A 17,293-nucleotide genomic window follows, 5' to 3' on the forward strand; every position below is an offset into this window, starting at 1 on the left:
CATTTCATCATATTTGTCATATTAAATATTCAATGATGTCTCTTTTGAATTTTTTTCAGTAATGGGCTGTGTTCTGCTGTTTAATAGTATTCTGATTAAGGAACTAACCATTATCCTGCCTACATTTAATTTCTCAAATTCCTTAATCTAGATTTAGTGTGTGTGGGAGTCTAAGTAAGTGCTATCACTCCTTTGATAATCAGCAATTTGTTATCACATTAGAGGTGGCCAAAGTATTCAAGTAAAGAGCTGCCACTAACCTAGATGTAAGCAGAAGGCATATTATTGAAATACAAGGAAGAGGCAATGGATAACTATTAAGGAAAGTAAACAATATGATCCCTTCAAAATCAATTATTAATATTTTGAGGAGTGAGGAAGACAGACCACTTGCAGCTGCCAAAACAGAGAGGGGAGCAACAGATTTACTGAAACACATTTAGACATGAGGAAGAACTACACAGAAAAATGAAGGATGTCAGATGACCTAAGGGGAGAAAAGAAAAATATCCAACCCCCCCATCCTCCCTCTCCCTCCCCTGCAAAATCCCCCAAACCCCAGCAACAATAAAACTCAACCAAAAAACCTCCCAAACACAAACAATCCTCCAGCAACTACCAGAACAATAATCTGGACTCATGGATTTGCTGCAGAGAAGGTGCAGAGCAGGACTGGATCTGGCCTAATGTGCTGCTATGCTGAAGCCATCTGGGGACCTGAGCCAGCACCAAATTAGGAAAGAGAACTTCTGTGGTTCTGGTTTAGAGGCTTTAAATTGCACCAGACTCTGTGTTGTGCTAAACAGCCATTCCAGCTCAGGTGACAGCAAATGCACACCATGTCTGAAATGCTTTTAATATGGCAGTGCCCCTCTGCCAGTGCCAGAGTGAAGATCAGAGTTGCTCTGGTTAGTCCATGAATCTTTCCTATGGGAAGGCAGGATTCATGGTGATCCATTCTGAGTGTTATTTGCTCATTTTTTTATGTTCAGGGTAACATAAAAGGGCACTAAGTTTACAAACACAACTGTTATCAGCTCAAATCTCTGCTGGGGATGCAATACAAAATTATATTTCTCTGGGTTGTGCCACAGAACTCAGCCTGTGATCACAAAGGCAGCCCTCAGAGAACCCTTCACTAAATGCTGTAATGAAGTGGGAGACAGGGAAATCCTTGACCCTAATGCTCAGATGAGCTAAACACTGTATTTTTTTCCTTAATATCAGAATCAACATTCACATTTGCCCATCCCACGTTTGTCTATCTGCAGGTGCAAAATCATATTAATCTTTGCTCAAATTCTCATGTCATTTTAAATTGAACAATGGTCTTAAATAATCAGCTGCCTGGATGAACTGTGCACGACACAGACATCCTTTGTGAATGGCAGTTTTGTGACACAGTTCCTCTCCTGCCTTTCTTTTCGACTGTTCACCTGACAGGATCACTTACCTAAGGGTTTAGGGAATTAGGGCAAATGTTTTCATAGAAGCACACACACCTGTCATTTAAAAATCCTGCCACGTGGAGTGAGTTGGACTTTAAAACAAGCACTAAAAGTCAAGTTACACCACATGCTGCTCCAGGCAAACTTGAATCGCCAGCCTGGCACAGAGATGGGAAGGCCAAGCCCTTGCAGTGCTAGCTCGGATCCAGGTGCCCTTCTTCCCCTCATGGTTGCCCTCACCATGGGGTCACTAGCCCAGGTCACTGCTGATCCTGCTGGCCTGTGCACCTCACGGCCTTGCTCGTACTCTAAGGTAAAAGCTACCACCTTTTCAGAGCAGGGTAGCAGCTGCTGCAGCCATGCCAGCTTCTTTCCCTGCTGGGGAAGCTTTGTGGCAGCTCTTGTCAGCCTTTCCCAGTGTGAGGCTGGCAACCTCCCGGTGCCACTGCCTTGTTGGTGTCCCCTGGATGGCAGGGGTGCCATGTGTGCCCGGGACAGGGCGCTGAGCAGCCATTGCACGGCTCACACGCGTGTGCCACACACACTCTGCTGCATCCCTGCATCAACTGACTGCGAGGCAGCACTGATTCCCTGAAGCTGTGGAGCTAAAGCAATGCATTTAGGAGAAGTGTGCTCCAAAAGTCCACCCTCTCACTCCTCTGCTGGAGAACGTAAAGCACCGAGGTGTAATTATTTGTTATGGCACTTCTAGATGATTTAACACTGGATGCAGAAAAGCACCAAGCTTTTCTGTAGCGGACAAACTGGCTTTGTCTGAAAGCATCACTTTCCTCTCCAATTTCTAGGAACACATGAGAAATGAAAGGAAAAAGGATTTAAAATCCTTAGCCATTGTCAGTTTATTATGTGGAACAAAGGCAAAACAAAGCACATGCTATCCAGAAATGTGAATGAAATGCTCCAGAGAAAGACAAAACCAACTGCCCGTTGTATCCTCCTTCCCTGCCGACTGGCTTGGTGCCTGCTGTCCTCCGTGGACAATCAATGAGGCAGCCCCAGTCCCACCTCTGTGAGGGTCAGCTGCTCTCCTCAGTCGGTCATCTCCTCAATGAATGAATGACAGAGGCTTCAGCAGGAACCTCTTGGGGGCATGGATGCTCAGGATGTAATGAACCTGACAGCAAGCAGCTGCACAAGCTGGAGCCATACATTTTGATAGCACGTAAAACACAGGGTGAATTGCCTGGGATGTCTCATGAGCCATTTTACCAGCCAAAACTTCATTAAGCGTCAGATAAGAAAAATTTAAGAAAATCAACCACAAACAACACAAACCAAAGAGCCAAATCAAAACAAGAACACCACTCAAAAAAACTCCCAAACCCATGCCACCCAAACGTAGAATAAAATCCACTCTCCACAGATTATTTTAAAATACCTCCAAAATTTTGTCCAGTAACTTCAATTTTCCTCCTCCTTCCTCTTGAAAAATAAGCAAGAAAAATGTGTTTATCATGAGAATTTTTTTATAACAAGGATTCACAGTAATTATGAAATACTTTTCCCAAGTGACTTGAACCTTCCAGGCTAAAACCTGAAGGAGGTGGGCACTCACATCTTAAAATCTACTAAGGCAGCCAGTTAGAAATCAATCTGGTACATGGTAGCTAAACAGCATAAACGAAGGTCTAATCCAAAGCCACTGAAATTTTTTCATGGTTTTATCAGATTTGGGAACGAACTTCTGATTAACATAAGTCCCCAGTCCTGCAATTATACTTTGGCAGAGGTCTGTCTCCCCAGCTCCAGTGTCAATCCTGCTGCTGGGTAGTATTTTAGAAGTCTGTTTAGGAGTTTGTAACTGAGACAAATCTTCATTGTAACCATGGGATTAGTAAAGACTGTGTGCAAGTGAAAGAGATCTGTGCCCCAGTCCCTCTTTGCCTGTCTACGGAAGAGCAGACTGCACTGCTCTGTTGGGTTGCTTGCAATGAGTTCAAAATGAAATTCCTTTCATTAAGCATCTGTTTCTCTTACATTTGGCAGAAAATTGGAAGTTTCCTTTAATTTACACCTGTTCTGTGATTAATGTCTCTGCACACAATCCATGCAGCACCCACTCTCCACAGAATCCACATAACTTTGATTGGCAATGAATGTGTGAGCATTCCAGAGCAGCAGAACCTCAAATACTTCCACCCTTTCATCACCCTTACTTCTATTGAACTGGATTAGACTTGAGAAAGGTACGTGTCCAGTTCAAAACATCCTGTCTTGAAAGGTCTGTACACTCTTGGTATGGAGTTCCTAAAAATTGAGTTATTCTTACACTTTTACTCTCTCTCTCTTTTTTTTTTTTTTTTTTTTTTATATGCATGTCTCTGTAAGAGGATGGAACAGTACTTGTGGTATTAATCTCTTCATTTTCAAAAATGCAGTGCTGAGGATGGGAGAGCATTCCTCTTTGCTTCTTTGACCCCATATGGAAGCTTCTCTAGAGGACTCAAATATGCCATGCCAGATGGACTTATTTCAGCAATGGACCCTTGCCACAAACTGTCTGTCAGTGTAAGACCTGAAAAGCTCAGAACTGAGCTGTTGTGAGTGAGGAGTCTTCACCTGTTATTTTTTGTTAATCCACAGATAACTAATACCACAAACAGGCAACATTGAATTGCCCAAAAGGGTAATGTCACTCGTCATCTTTCAGGTCTACTTTACATATGATTTCTAGATAATTGATAAAAGTGATGAGATTGTTACAAATCTGCTTGAAACTCTCTTCCCTCAAAAAATTCTCCCTAAATTTTTCAGTCTTTGCCATCCATATTTGATCATACTTCTCTTTTGATCTAAAGTACTGGCACCAATTGTTAGAAGATAATTATTTTCTGCAGCTTTTCTGTGAAATAAGCAATTTTTGTCTCTGTTAGCCAGTCTGACAGAAATGCCTCCAGACTGGTTTTAATTTGCTTAATTGCATAACTTGTCTGGATTTTATAGTGTGGCTTTAGGAGAAGAGAGCCTGGGGAAAAAGCCCAGAGTGGACTGCAGCTGTGAAAACTCTCATTGACCACTGGTGTGTCTTATCCCTCCACTGTATCTCCCTGGCAGTCCCTCATCTTTCTGGCTCCTTTATCCCTTGTACGTGAGCCTGGCAGCAGAACTGCCAATTAGTGGAGATTAGCAGACCTTCTAACCCATAGATTTCAGTGAAAGGAAAAAAAAAAAAATAAAAATCAACCAAGGGTTAGCAGCCAGCCTGCACTTTCTTTTCCACATCTTACACATCTTATAAATAACTATCTATACTTCTGCTGCTCAGCAACAACTTGCAACTCATTGTGGTCTTGTAGCCAGATGTGTCAATGCCTTTGTCCCATTCTCCAAGTGAGATGTCCAAATACTCATTTTTAAAGCCTCTATCACCCTTCCCTCTCATCTTGACAGACACCATTGCCCCCCACATCTCCTTGTGCATTGTGCATACACATATCTGCCTCCTTTCACAGATTTTCACAGGAGTCCTTGACAAATTAATCAGTGCCTTGTCCTCTCTGCACAAGTGGCTGTCAACAAAGCAGATGGTGCTGTCCATTACAACACCTTGTCTCTCACATCTCTCTCTCTGCCTGTGTCCTGCAGTTTTCTGACAGGAGCTGCTGCATGGATTTATATATATTTAGTGGTATTGAAGAGAACAGATAATGCCACAGGACATTGCTTATCTGGTCACAGAGATCGTTGCAAGAAGTAGATGAATGAACAGAAATGCATGAAAACTCACTCCTGAAAAGCTCTGAGGATGATTAAATAGTCTGTTGGCACTGGAAAATGTCCCCTGGGAAACACGATTTGTGAAGACATGGGAGTACCCATGGCCCCTACTCAGGCAGGTCCCTACTCCCTTGTACAGGAGGGAACTGTCCCCCTTCCCTGAAATGGCCTATTGTTTTCTAACAGAACCTTGGAAATCTGGAGATCACAAAAGCAGCTAAAACATCTAAAATGACTTATGGTTTCTATGAATTTCCCTTGCTTTCCCCTATATTCCCCAAACAGAATGAAAACAGACAAATGAAAACAAAACCATAAATTATTCCCACAGCTAAACTTTCCCTTCCCTGGTATTGTTTTTTTCCAATACACACCAAACTCCAGTTTCCAGGACTAAATTTTTAAAATGGAATTTATTAATGAGAGATTTCATTTGGAAGAATCATTCCAATTAATACCAGCAAATATCAGCAGTGCACCTCACCCTTCCTCCCCTTTTTGATTTGCTGTTGTGTAATACACACTTGGAGTTCAGTGGAAACTGCTGGACAAAGAAATAGGAGTCCCTTTGATGCAGAATACTTAATCCAAACCCACACATGAAGTGCTCACAGAATCACAGAGAACACTCAGTTGAAAAAAAAAACCCTCCATTGAGACCACCCACTCTACATGAGCCAACACCAGCTTGTTACACTGGTATCAGACATCAGAGCTATCAAAGAACTGCGGAGGAAAAATTCATTGCTAATACTCAGCTCAGGCTGATGAATCAATATCTGTGATAAGATCAGTGTCATCCATGAATGAGATTTCTACTGTGGCAAGCATTAAGAAGAAGCTGAGAAATGGTGCTGTGAGCTCAGTGTGTCACTGAAACACCCACACCACATCACTGAGTGAGTGAGGAAGAACAGACTTCACCATCTCTTTGATGTGAATTTGGATGCAAGAGGGGTTATTTCTCTTGCATATATATATATAAAGCAAACATCTATTTAATATGCAGATTTTGCTACAGCCTCACTGTCTATATAGAAAGGGCTTCAGCCCTCTTCCCTTGCTCAAGGCTTCTGGCTATGGCATTTTTGGGCTTCCTGATCCTGGAGGACTCTGATATACCCAAACAGGGTGAACTGGGACCCAGCCTGCTGATCTAATGACTGTGGTCCTTAGGATTATTGCCAGACACAGACAAAGGCATTTCAGCAAAGTAAGCAAAACTAAACTCTGGAGCGACAAAACTGGGATAGAGAGCCAGAAACAGCCCTGGAGAGTTGGGGAGGCTGCTCTTGTGACAGAGAAAAATGAGGTGCAATGGCAAGCTCTGCCTGTGGAAAGACAGGGAGTGCTTCTCTGCTATTAATGTATCCCAGTGGCTGTGGTCCCACATCTCAACTCCTCCCTTAATAGCAGCAAAAACCTTACTCTATGGGGCTCCAGGTCATGGTCTTTTATGGTCTTTTTCTCCTTCTAACTAACAAGGTACTGCCCTAGATGGCAGTTGGTTTTGGCTATGCATAGAGCCAATCACCCTGGTGCTGCTTTTTCTGGAAGCAGCCTTCTGTTTGGGACTTTGAGTAGGGAGAAAAAAAAGAAAGCTCAGGACAGGCTGCAAAACTTTTCAGTCCTATTTGAAGTCTTAGCTCCTTTTCCTCTCCTGCTCAGCTAAAGCTGTGGAGTAGATACAACACAAGACACCTGGGTCCTTGAGGAATGATCCCACTGGACAAGAAAGGCAAGAAGGAAACATCAAAACTGCAGGCCTGTTAGTCTCACTTCAGTGCTTGGTAAAGTTATGGAGAAGATGATTCTGAGAGGTATTGAAAAACACCTGAAAGACAATGGAGCTATAGGTCAGAGCCAGCATGGCTTCATGAAGTCCTGCTTATCAAACCTGATTTCCTTAAAGACAGGGTAACCCATCCTGTTGACCAAGGGACACCAGTTGATGTCATCTTCCTGGATTCCAGTAAAGCTTTCAATATTGTCTCTCAGAGGATCTTTCTGGACAAAATGTCCAGAGCTGGATAAACACATTATGGGGTGACATCAAATTGGAGGCCTGTCACTTGTGGAATCCCACAGGGCTCTATTTTAGGCTCTGTGCCCTTCAACATCTTCGTAAATGACCTGAATGCAGGACTGGAAAGGATACTGATCAAGTTTGCAGATGATACAAAACTGGGAGGAGCCTTTGACTCCTCAAAGGCAGGGAGGCCCTGCAGAGAGACCTTGACAAAGGACTGGGCAGTCACCAATCATATGAATTCCAAAAACAGATAGTGCTGGATTCTGCACCTGGGGTGGGATAACCCTGGATGTATGGACAGACTGGGGAATGGGATGCTGGAAAGCAGCACTGCAGAAAGGGACCTGGCTGATGAAAAGTTGAACATGATTCAGCAGTGCCCTGGCAGCCAGGAGGGCCAACTGTGTCCTGAAGGGCACCAGGGTAGATATTAGAAAAATGATCTTCACCCAGAGGGTGGCAGGGCACTAGAAAAGACTCCCCAGGACAGTGGTCGCAGGACCAAGCCTGACACGGTTCAAGAAATGTTTGGACAACACTCTCAGGAACATAGTGTGACTCTTGGGCATGGTGTTGTGCAGGGCCAGGAGTTGGATTTGATAATTCTTGTGGGTCTCTTCCAGTTCAGGATATTCTGTGGTTCTGTAATAATTCTTGATCTCAATGAGATAGGTTTATCAGAGGAACTATTGCTAATCAGGGAGGGGAGTGGAGGATATTTCCCATTGATAGCAGTGTTTTCTCTACAAATATGATATTCCTCCTCTGCAACCCATTTCTGCAGCCCAATTCCTCCCATACCTATATCCCCTCCTGCCCTTTCTGTTGTCTCTGAGAGTTTTGACACTGACTTACACAAGCAGCTTTCACTTCCCTCTTTCAGCAATTCTTGCAGTTCAAGAGGTTTGAAGTCAGCCACAGTGTTAGACAGGAACAAATGCAAATGCCTAGGGCCAGACCTGTTTAGATTTCAGCAAAAATATAAATCACCTCTGATTCTGTTTTTATTTGCTGCCTTAAGCTAGTCATTAAAACATTGAAAACAATCTGGGTGCAATCATTTTCTTGTGATCCAGCTTCTTTCCCCCATAATCAGCACTCCAAGAGAACATATGGGCTTCCTCTGTCACTTGGCCTCTGATTTACACCACGGTAAATCTCCTGAAGTCAACAGAATTCCCCAGGAGCCACACTTGGCTTCATTGCATGTGAGCAAGGGCTGAAATTAAATGAGCACCTGGGTCACAAAGAGGTTGCCTTGTACGACTGTTCCTCGAGGTGGGGAGGATGTGTCAGTGATGGGAGGGTGCAAACAGCTACACCCCACAGCCCCAGCGCACCGATGGCTGGGAGAGCTGACATTCCACTTCCCTAAGCAGGCGCTTAAAGTCTCAAGTGGCCACCAAAAACCTGAACACATCTAGTTTGGGAGGAGGAACTTCAGCAGGCTCTTTCAATTTTCAAGTGGGGGCCTGTTTGGATAGGGAAGGTTAAACTTTTTCACGGTATGTTAAGCAAGGAAGAAATTATCAGGAGACCAACAAAGACAGCTTTGCAGAACTGCACTGTAGGTTTAAAATGCAGGTTTGTCAGAGCTGTCCCCAAGAAGAGCTTTCTCATCTAGTGGTGTTAATTCAGGTTTCATCTGGACAGTCAATCAGTTCAAATAGTCTCTGGCTGGGATTTCTGCTAAGCTTCTCCTTCAGAGACAATTCCTACTCTCCTTTCCTGTTACAACACGTTTATTTATACTCCTACTGTTGGCAGACCCCAGCCAGATAAAAGAGGCTAACAGGGTACAACCTTTCCCCAATCATCTGCATTCCCCATGCTACAATCACTGAAGTTTTAGAGAAGTTACATTTAGAGTCTTCCCTTGTCAAAACTTGTAGACAAGAAAAAAAACAAAAAAACCCCATGCTCTCCACTTGTAAAATGTGTACAGAGATAGTGTGAATATTACACTGCACAGCATTTCCATATCAATCAGCTCCACCCAGAAACACAATATTCTCTGAAGCTGATACCTACAACTTTCTATTACCAATTCTCACATTTTTAAACCTTCCAGGATTAAAGGAAGAACAGCTTCCTAGAACTGCTTATGTCTAATCAGGTGAAAGGAAGTTCATGAAACCTGAAATTCACTTTGATTGTGACAACAGGAAAACAGTTCCTAGGAAAACAAAGCAAACCTAGAGACTTTTGTGATAACTAGAAACAGGTAAGCCAGGAAAGGTAGTGTTTAGTTTGCTTCGTGAAGATCTGGGATGTTTCCCCTTATTCCCACTGATTGGTTGGATGAATACACACCTTGCTTATCCCATGGCTGTTGGATTTTTGCAAGTGCCCAAGGGAAACAAAACTACCTGTTCCTTGTTGCAGGAGTTACCAGAACTTAGATTCAGTTTTGCATTGTACAAAATACATACATTGCACTGGTGTCAAGCAGCAGGACAGCAACAAGGATAAGAAATAGCTGTCAGCATCCTGCTGAGACCAACAGCAGGATGAGCTCAGGCAGAGTCTCACTGACCCCTGGAGTGTGCTGAGGGTTTGGCATGGGAAATGGACACATCCCAACAGATCCCACCCCTCAGAAGAAAGCAGGGCTGAGAAGACAGCCATCAGCCATCTTCCCAATCAGGTTCTTCCAGATGCATGACCTTGCTGCCAGACCCAGTAAGAGGCTGCTCTTCATGGTAACCCTTCAAATTGTGTGGGACCCTGGGAGTCTTACACAGCTCTTCACAGCTCCCCACCTCATCAAATCAGATCAGGTTTGTGGCACTTTCACGTGGACCAGAAAGTTGAGAAACTACAATTACAAGCTTACAGGCAGTAAAACCATGCACATTATTCAAGGCTGAATTTCAGGATTAGGCATTTGTCATGGTTTGATGCTGGCCCAATGCCAGGTGCCCACAAAAACTGTTTGCTCACCCTCCCCTGCCACAGCTGGGCAGTGGAGAGAAAAAGAGAAACAAAGGGTTCCCGAGTTGAGATAAAGATGGGGAGGAAACACTGCAGGGGAAAAACAGGCTCAACCTAAAGTTGCAAAGTGAATTTATTATTAACAGGATCAGAGGAGGATAATGAGAAGTAAAATAAGCCCTTAAAACACCTGTCCAGGGCAGAGAGAACAACAAATTGCACCATCTGAACCACATTGTATCAGAGGTAGCAAGCAAAACAGATTAGAGGTATCTAATCTCCTGAGCAGGACTTCTGGATATGTAAATCCACAGAGTTCCTTTGAACTCAATCAATGCTTATTGATATAAGCAATAGATCTGAGCTCTTCTCTCTCTAGGAGAAAGCCCTGATCACCACTTTTCCCTCAAGGGAAACTAGTTTTACAAAAGTTTACATGCTTAAGTTATTGTGACAGATTTGGTAAACTGTGAACAAAAGCTGATTTACTTAATCGTCATGCCCCTATTGACCTTATTGAAATATCCTCCTGGTGAAAAACAATTTTTCATTTTTTAAACCAGAATACTTAACTATCATCCACATTGATTTAAACCTATCTTAAACTCCAGTGATATTGCACTCAGAAAAAATATGAGGCAGAAGTTATCCCTCCTGCAGTAAGCATTCTCACTGTGCAAGCATTTCTGACTGGGCAGGTTTTCCCATGGAAGGACTTTCCCTCAGGAAAGTAAACCAAATATTTGCTGGATTATCCTAGGGGATGTTTAGCTTCAAAATGATGCCTTGTCATCTCTCTTGGGTAAAAATTACTGTTCTGGTAAGGTAGGGTAATAAAGCTACAGAGCTCACAGCAATGAGCTCCTGTGAGCTGAAGCAAGCAAGTGCCCGTCACCCCTGACTCAGAGCAGAGAACCAGCAGCAGCAGGGAGGTGCCTCTGCCCTGTCAGCTCCTGCCTGCTCAGGCTGCAGTCACTGGACGTGGTCTGAGTACACCCTCAAGCTCTCTGCAGGCAGCAGGGCACAGAGACCACTCTCCAGTGCACCTACTTCAAAAAGAGTTGTCTTAACACCTAGTTGAGTTTTTTTTAATTCAAAGCTATTTGTTATGTTTTTTAATGATACATCAAATGCTCCAGCTTTCATACATTCTACCACATTAAGCAGGAAGTCACTATGTTGAAACATAGTAAATTAGTGAGAAAGAAATCTATAGATTTCAGGGCAAGAAATTAAAAATTTGTACTGTCATGCATTTTCCTTCTCTTCTTTCATTTAAGGATTTTACATGGTTGGTTACTATCTTACTGATTGCCTGTGTTCACATCAAATAGGGAAAGAAACCTTCCACCCAAACCTAAAAGGGTAGATTCCTTTGTCTCTTACTAATGGGATGAGTATGTAAAATCCACATGGACCAAGTCAGCCCACTGCATTCCCACATACCTGCAACTTTATTGGCTTGTGAGCTGAAAACCAGGCAAAAGCTCTCAAGCAAGGAGCCTGCTGATGAGTGCCTTGGAGATGTAGCAAGTGAAAATGAGGCCTCTTTTCTTTATTCATTTCTAGTTAAATATGCAATATCTTATCTACCACAGGTAGCAGGGATAGAACGACTGGCTCCCCAGGATAAAAACTTCTTTCATATTAGTAAGTATCCAGGAAAGGAACTATTTTCTCAGTAAATTATACAGCTATCTGTTGCTACAGAAGGGCTGGCTGCTTGTCTAAATGCAAGGATATTAAAAGAAGGGATCACAGTGTAAAAGGTGTATTAGAATAAGCAGAACATATCTGAGGGAGGAATATAGCTATCATCACATAAAAATACTGAAAATAAAAGCAATAAAGTTGGCAAAGGTACTGCTTTGGTTTTACCACTTTGGAGCCATCATCTGTCAAAAGTCAGTTCAAGGAAAATGATAGTAATTGGTCACCTCAAGATTCCCTGAATTTGCTCACTCTGGCCTTGGCAAGAGAACATTCCCACTAAGTCCATGTAACAACAGTAGTACTGGGTATTCCCAACCCTGAAAAAAACAACTGCTGATTGACATAACCCTTAAAAATGAATGAGACAATCAAGAGAGCTGCTCTGTGCCAGAAAACAGCATCTTTTATTCACCCTCCAAAACCTAGAACAGAACTGCCAATTCATGAGAATCCCATCTTTTGCCAGTTCTTTGCCTTACTACATGAGCACCTCCTTCACCTGAAAGTAGAAAATTAATTTTTAACATACCCTTGTTAAATCACCATTAAAAACTACTGCTGAACTACTATTTGAGGCATATTTTTCATAGTCCTCTTTCAAAAAAAAAAAAAAAAAAAAAAAAGGGAAAAAAAAACAAAACCAAAAAACAACCAAAAAGTCAAGTTTAAAAGCTAACCAAAATACAGAAGAATCTAAGGATCTTTGACCCATTTCAGTATGAGGGGATTAACTAACATATTTACTAACCTGACTGTTCTCTAATCTTTGTGTAGCTGAAGACCTAACCATGAAATAGAAGAATCTATAGCAGCTGGTGTTAACAGACTTTGTAGCCACTGTGGGCAAAGAAACACTAGCAGTCCCCCAAGGAAACTGCTGTTATCACTCAGCCATGTATTTAGACTGAGGTGTTTCAGAATTTCTGCAAAACCATTTGGATTGCCAGGTAATTTTTTTAAGCAAAACTGTGTTTTCTCTTAATTCCTACGAGACCTTTATGTACCTGTATTTAAGAATCCATTAACAGTACAACCAAAATAGGAAAATAAGCATTTTGACAGTAAAAACAAGTTGTGAAAGACATGTTCCCCATACAGTCGGAAGAAAATCTCAATGCGAACAGAAGCCTTATTCTGCAACCCACTGATGTCCCTCTCTCCATTGCAGGTAGGTCCTCACATTTTTCTGCATTTAGCATTCCCCAGATTTCCCAGCTGCACCAGACCAATGGCTCTCATGAGACCCAGCGTAATCTAGCTCTGATTTTTTACAATACAACCAAACCCTCATTAATAAAGCCAGTAAAAAGGAAGACACTCTGCACTCTTCAAGTATCTACCTCTTCAAGGCAATTCTGTTTTAGGAGATTAATATGCAATCTGCTAATTTTTTTTTTAGGAATCAATATTTACTTAAGAACAACAATAGCACTTCCAAGGCCATTTAAGTTTATCATACCGCTGTGATGCTAATCTCTCTTAATGAAAACAAATTACTTCCACAAAGGATGAATCTTTTGGGCATGGTTCTGATTCTGTTTGCACTGCTTTATTCCAGCAGCTGCAGCTAATGGGGTCTCTACTGATTTACACCCACTATCAGGATAAGCTTCTTTCCATTCACAGCAAGCACGGTGCATGTGGTGTTGCTGAAGCCCAAGTGATTTGGAATACAGCTGAGAGTACTCTCAGAGTCTTTCAGGTTTTTTGAACTTTTATATCATGCTGCTTCTGCTCACATAAGACAGAAAATGAAAGCACAGTGTACTTGTGTGGCGTAACTAAGCAACAAGGCACAGCAGGGAGACCCAGTTATCTGGTGCTAATCATACCCCAGGGATATGAAGCTCATGAATTAAGGGCCATTTTAACATTTAGCATATTTCTCTTAATTTAAAGGTAAAAATAAATTATTTCTATAAGCTCCTTTGATCCCTGGAAAATGTCTCCTGACATTAAATCCACTCCATCTGGCTCTCAGAGATTACTGTACCACATACTTGCCACTCAAAACACTCAGTCCAGAGCACTAGGTGGTCCTCATCACTAACCCATTTCAAACATCCTAGTCCAGAGTCACCTCCTCCCAGATCTGTACATCACTTCTGCAAGTCCACGAGTCCTGGGCTAGCCCCAGAGGGCAGCCAGAGAGCTCCTGGTGCTCCAGCTTCCTGATGGAAGGTTGCCTTCATGCCCACAAGCATTTCAAGTTTAAATGTCTCCAAGCAGTAAATGAAATTAATTAAAATTCCAATATGTAATTTATGACAGTCTGCTTAAAAGCTGCCTTTCAGCTCTGTTGGAGATGGGAGCAGTCCAGAATTCCTGTAACAGGTAACATATCAGCATGTCTCTCCCCCATCAAAGTAGAGCAAACAAAAACTTTCACAAGAGACTGCAAATGTAGCCTGGGCTCCTTTTGGCTCAGCTCAAATAGTGCCATCCTATCTTCTTACCACAAATGCTGGGACCGCAGGAACTCAGGGCAATGATGGCCTCACTCAGTTCAGTGGCAGCATAAACAGAGCAGTGTCACACACACAGTGGCTGCAGGTGACAGCACTAAGCCTGAAGCACTCAATCAGTGCCATTATGCACAACTTGCATTTAGCCTTTCGGTGGGCAAACATTTCTTTTGAAAACTGCTTCGGTTTTTACATTATCCTGCCTCAAGGCAGGGGCTAAGTGAGATAGTTAACACCTATGTTCATCTACTAGGTCGTTTCATGTATTTTGGTTCATTCAGTCCATTCTAGCCAGAGGAAGTCATCCCAGTAAGGTGACCTGAAAAAGCACAGAGACAACGCCAGTGCTGTGTGTAAGATCAGTGATCAAGGCTCTTCAGTGGCTGGACACAAGCTGTAGCAGATGGCAGCTCTGTGGAATGAAGTTTAGTCTTTGAGCTCAGATATTAGAGACAGGACTGCCTACTGTTGGGCACAGGCCTACACATACATGCAGCCAAAAGGTTTGTTGCACAAGCAATGCCAGAAGGCAATTAGCACAATTAGGTCATCTTCTTGACCCATTTTAAATGGACAAATAGCAGGGGTTATTATCAGCTTGTATCTTGTTCCAGAAATGATCTAGATCCTTCTGCACACTGAGGATTCAGCACAAGCTGTGCAAGCACAGAGATAATTTTTGTCTAATTTGTCATAGTGCTGAGCTAAGGAAGAGGAACAGGGGGCTGCAGGTAAGGAACAAAGGCACAATCCCAGGCCCAGGGGTGACCAAGGCTCACAAATCAATGGCAGAGCTCTCTGCAAGGGCTCTTTGTTTTCATGACTGTGTAAGTAATGGTAATAACAGCAGTTCATGGCTGCTGCTTCATCTCCTTGCACAATTTCTCATGGCATGTGGAAAAAGGCAAGGGAATACAGCAGTGCATAATTATCCTTCTCAATTCTAACACTGCCCTCCTGGGCAAGAGCTGAATCTCAGTGCTGGGAGGTCAGCTTTTTTGTTAGCAGTGGATACCCTGGAAGTGAAGACACCCAGAAGCACAAAACTGAGCTCGTTTGATTCAAGAGGGAAAATGAGCTACTGCACTTAGAACCTGCTGCTAAAAAAAAAAAAAAGGTAAAAGAACACCTTTGCCCATTAACTAACAGCAGGAGGAAATAAGGTTTGCACTTGGAGAATGACAGGAAAACAGACATTTCCCAGAGGAACTAGGAGAGTGGATGCAGGATTAACCACTAGAGGTTTGTACACGCCCCTGCCCTCACCCTTGTGTCATGGCTCTCCTTCCAGCACACCACAGCTCCTGCTCATCACCACGGGGTGTTCTAAAAAAAGGGTTAATGCTTTCTGAAGCCTCAGGACAGAAAGTTCAGTTTACTCCTCTGCCATTGCTGCACACAGGGCTGTTAGTGGGCTGACAGTGCAATGGAACTTGCTAATCCATTGACTGCCATGAAATCAGGCTGAATGGAAGATCAGCCAGTAAATCAAGAGGAAGATCTTGTAAGTGCCTAGGTATGGTCTTTGGTTTTTTATAGATTATGCATTTCCACTTCATGGATACACAAATTGCAGAGTGAATCATTAATATCCAATCTGGAGAAGCTACTGGAATGTAAGTGCTGAGTAGGCAAGTGAAAATATAAAGCTATCAGCAATATACTAATTTTGTAGTGCTCCACACAGACTGAGCAGCAGTAGTTTACAGATACAGAATTCCCTTGCCTAGAGGGCCAGCCTTCCTTTTGCCTAGATTAATTCCTAAGAAAAGCCTAATACTATTTGGCACTTTTCAGATTAAAGTAATTTGTTTATTTGGAAGACTGAAGACAGTTTCCTTGTAGTGGCAAGTGAAAAGACAGCCTGAGGATCTGAGGTACCAAATGCATCAATTTGCATTTCTCTTGAGAGCACTGTCACTTAAATGCCACTGTTCACTATCTTGGATACCATTCATGTTTTGCAAGGTATGGAAAAAACATAACAGGATACACAGAAAAAAATCCTTCTCCTACTTTATGAGCCATTGTTCCTGGATATTATTGGTCTTCTGCCAGCATAAGTGTAGCAAAGATTGTTTTTTGGCTGAGATTGATCCAATACGAGCAGGCATCCCTGCATAGTCAGAGAACAATCAGAGATGCAGAAAGAAGCCTTGCTTTGATTACATTTCATGGACCTGTGCAAGGGATAGGTCAGGCAATGTCTTACTGAACATGAAAATTAAAGATTCTCCAAGGAAATATGAACTGAAATGGAATTGGGCTTTTTACTTTTAATATCCTAGTGTTTGCCATCTGTTATTTGATGTCCTGAATTTTTATTTAAAATCTGTTTGACAAACAGAGCTCGATAGACAAAAAATTAGAAGTTGAAATGAACACAAACTCTCACAGAAGTCTCATCTGTATGTCTTCATCTAAATTGATCTTATGTAGTGGCTCACTAAGCTGAGGTTGCCATAAGAAAAACATCAAGTGTGATAGTCAACCTTAAAATAAACTTTTGCATAAAAAATTTCCTGACATTCTGGGAGGAAACATTATTCTCTTTTGCTCCTCATCCAAAAACATTGCAGAAGGCAGCTGTTTCCTTCTAAATTTTTACCATGCTGCACTTCAAGGATATTTCAGGAGCACTTTTTGTGGGTTTACAAGCATATTCCTAATGTAGATACTTTTCTCAATCTCTCCAGATTAGATACACGGCTTTAACATCCCTCAGTTCACCTGTAGAAGTGGTTCACCTCAATGTCTCACAAAAATGAGCCTGATATTTTTGTGTTAAGGTTTCTTTGGGACACATTTATTTCTTTCAGTACCTTTTGAGAAAGTTATTTTCTTATGTGAAAGGTGCCTGGAAAGCCTTTCACAATATTGCACAAGGTTTGGAGCCAGCCTCCCCACCTCTGGGCACAGCACCACTCAGCTGAGAACCTACTTTCTTCTGTGTTCTTGTTTCA

At 42.4% G+C, this 17,293-nt stretch overlaps 1 protein-coding gene and 1 long non-coding RNA gene across 7 annotated transcripts in view; one reads left to right on the forward strand and one right to left on the reverse strand.

Moving 5' to 3' along the window:
- CDHR1 (cadherin related family member 1) overlaps positions 1-17,293 on the reverse strand; it is a 341,860-nt gene that overhangs the window by 127,223 nt on the left and 197,344 nt on the right. The window lies entirely within an intron of this gene.
- Positions 11,748-13,178, forward strand: LOC137478561 (uncharacterized). Its single transcript, XR_011001652.1, has 2 exons — positions 11,748-11,802; positions 13,038-13,178. It is a non-coding gene; the product is annotated as an uncharacterized lncRNA (long non-coding RNA).

Source organism: Anomalospiza imberbis, chromosome 8, assembly GCF_031753505.1.
Source record: "Anomalospiza imberbis isolate Cuckoo-Finch-1a 21T00152 chromosome 8, ASM3175350v1, whole genome shotgun sequence".
Lineage (NCBI taxonomy): Eukaryota > Metazoa > Chordata > Aves > Passeriformes > Viduidae > Anomalospiza > Anomalospiza imberbis.